The sequence below is a fragment of the Alosa pseudoharengus genome, unplaced genomic scaffold (genome assembly GCF_046254945.1).
Source record: "Alosa pseudoharengus isolate Yale_2024_CS ecotype anadromous, Long Island Sound unplaced genomic scaffold, YU_APseudo_1.1 YU_APseudo_1.1_scf_6, whole genome shotgun sequence".
Classification (NCBI taxonomy): domain Eukaryota; kingdom Metazoa; phylum Chordata; class Actinopteri; order Clupeiformes; family Clupeidae; genus Alosa; species Alosa pseudoharengus.
The window spans coordinates 7,438,328-7,440,827 of record NW_027468848.1 but is presented as its reverse complement, the minus strand read 5'-3'; the positions used below and the strand labels follow the sequence as shown (position 1 = coordinate 7,440,827).

Genomic DNA, 2,500 nt, shown 5'->3' with positions numbered 1-2,500 from the left:
CACACACACACACACACACACACAGACACACAGACACACAGACACAGACACACACACATACACACACACACACACATGGAAACATGCCTATACACACATGCTAGGCCTACTTTTGCATATACATGACAACACAAGGCAAGTGGCTACTTTATCTCAACAAATGTCCTTCTGGGTTATCGTCAGCTAGTTTTAGGCCTGAACTTCTAGTGCAATGCTAGTCTAACGCTAATCTCCAGCAGGTCTGCTCCAAATATACAGGCTGCTAATGCTAGCATGTCTCACACATCCACTCTAGTATGCAGGAAGTTATCGTCTCCCAAAAGTGGCTTCAGATCCAAAGCTTGCTAACGCTAAAGTCTCCTTGACAGTGATTGTTGATCTGCAGCACGCTAGCGTTAGCTTCTCCTTGACAGTGATTGTTGATCTGCAGCACGCTAGCGTTAGCTTCTCCTTGACAGCGGCTGCTGATGTGAAGCATGCTAACGCTAACGCGTCCCATGTGACAGTGCTGATTTCGGCGCAGGCCTCTGCGCTCCTCGCTAACTGACATGAAGGCAACACAAACACTGTCACTCCGCGTGACAGCGAGCCAGTCAGCTCGACGGTCGGACGACCACTCCGCCAGTCTGTCTGGGTATCACTGCCATGTGGCATCCCACATAGGAGCAGGAGGAGCAGTGACACAGACACACACACACACACACACACACACACACACACACACACACACACACACACATACATACTCACACCACACACACACACACACACACACACACACACACTCACACACACACAAACATACACACACACACACACACTCACACACACACACACACACTCTCACACACATACATACTCACACCACACACACACACTCTCACACACACACACACACACACACACACACACACACACACACACACACACACACAGAGGAGCAGGAGGAGACACAGTGACAGGGATCGTGGTGTGCTTCTGAGGCCGGTGTGACAGGGGGCGTCTGACGCTCTCACTGGAAGAGAAAGAAACGTTTAATGTGACGTGGCAGAACAGTGTGTCAGCATCTCTCAGGCTGGGGCTGGGGCTGGGGGGGGTGATGTTAACACACACAGATGGACACCGAGAGATGGACACACACACACACACACACACACACACACACACACACACACACACACACACACACACACACACACACACACACACACACTCACTCAAAGAGGGAAGCCTTTAAAAACCATTGCATGTCCCTGCAGTGAGTGTGACCCATAGTGGAATGGACATTCTAACACACTAGCAGGCGCCTGATCTGATTATTTTCATTATTTTGGCAGCTTTTGTTGTTTCCTAAATTACGTTTTGGATTGCCTCAAGAAATTTCGTTTTTGCACTTCAATGAATTTCAGAAAGGTCTATTTATTAAAGGTTTATTTTGTTATTTAGAAATGAGAAAACCGGAGTGTATTTTTGGAGTCACACTGCTTCTGACAGGACATTCTATTTTCTTGTGCCGTGCTGTTCCTCAGCTGGACGCCATCTAGTAGTGGAGACTGTATTTAGCCTGAGGATCGCACTGAATCCACCCTGAGCGCCACAGTTGCTCAGTGCTAATGGGTCTGGGCAGAGAGTCAGCTGCCACTGTGTGTCTTTTGAGCCACAATGGCCGTTGAGCCGCACACCGTACTGTACATGTAGTTAATCTGCTCGGAAGCTGCTCGCCAAGCAAGCTGCGCCGCTAAAGAAAGAAAGGGAGCAAAGAGAGGGAGACTGGAACAGACAGAGAAAGAAAGAAGGATAGAGAAAAGAAAAGAGAAAGAAAAAAAGGAACAAATGAAGAAAAAGAAAGAGGGAGAAAAAGAGAGAGAGAGAAAGCCGCACTGCCTTTGGGCCTGAGTCCCAGGGTATGCGGACTGCATCTGTCTTCAAGGCTGCTCACAGATTTTAATTATCTAAGTGTAAATGCTTAACGAATCTTAGAGAGAGTAATGAGCTCAAGTGAGCACTACCTAAATGAGTTATTCTAATTAATCATGTATGAACTACTGGTTTAACGAAAAGCTGTTTAAATTCGCCCCGTACTGGCCCACCGCCAAGTGGCACATGGGCATTTGCATTCCGAGACGACTTCACCTGTTAGTACACACACACCTGAGCTTGATCTGCGTCTGACTCTTTACTCGTGTGAACCAGGCGGGCGCTTTCAACTCTGTTCCAGCTGGCTGAGACATGGCTGAGACACGGCTGAGACGCAGCTGAGACGTGGCTGATACAAGCCATGGTGGAGCAACGGGGCAACGTGACTGACTGACAATTGGTCGAACCGGGTCCGATTTCCCCACCCCCCCATACCACAGACCCCCTAAATCACAGAAACACACAGCTATTTATTACCTTTTTTTTGTTAGTCTTTTTATAGATTTCACCTTTATCACGCTCTACAGTAGCCCTTCAGAAAACAAAGCAAATGATCTCAGGACTTTTTTTTTGTTTTTGTTCC

The 2,500-nt window shown here is 47.8% G+C and overlaps 1 protein-coding gene across 1 annotated transcript in view; it reads left to right on the top strand.

Moving 5' to 3' along the window:
• pbx3b (pre-B-cell leukemia homeobox 3b) overlaps positions 1-2,500 on the top strand; it is a 24,870-nt gene that overhangs the window by 2,441 nt on the left and 19,929 nt on the right. The gene's annotated exons all lie outside the window — the stretch shown is intronic.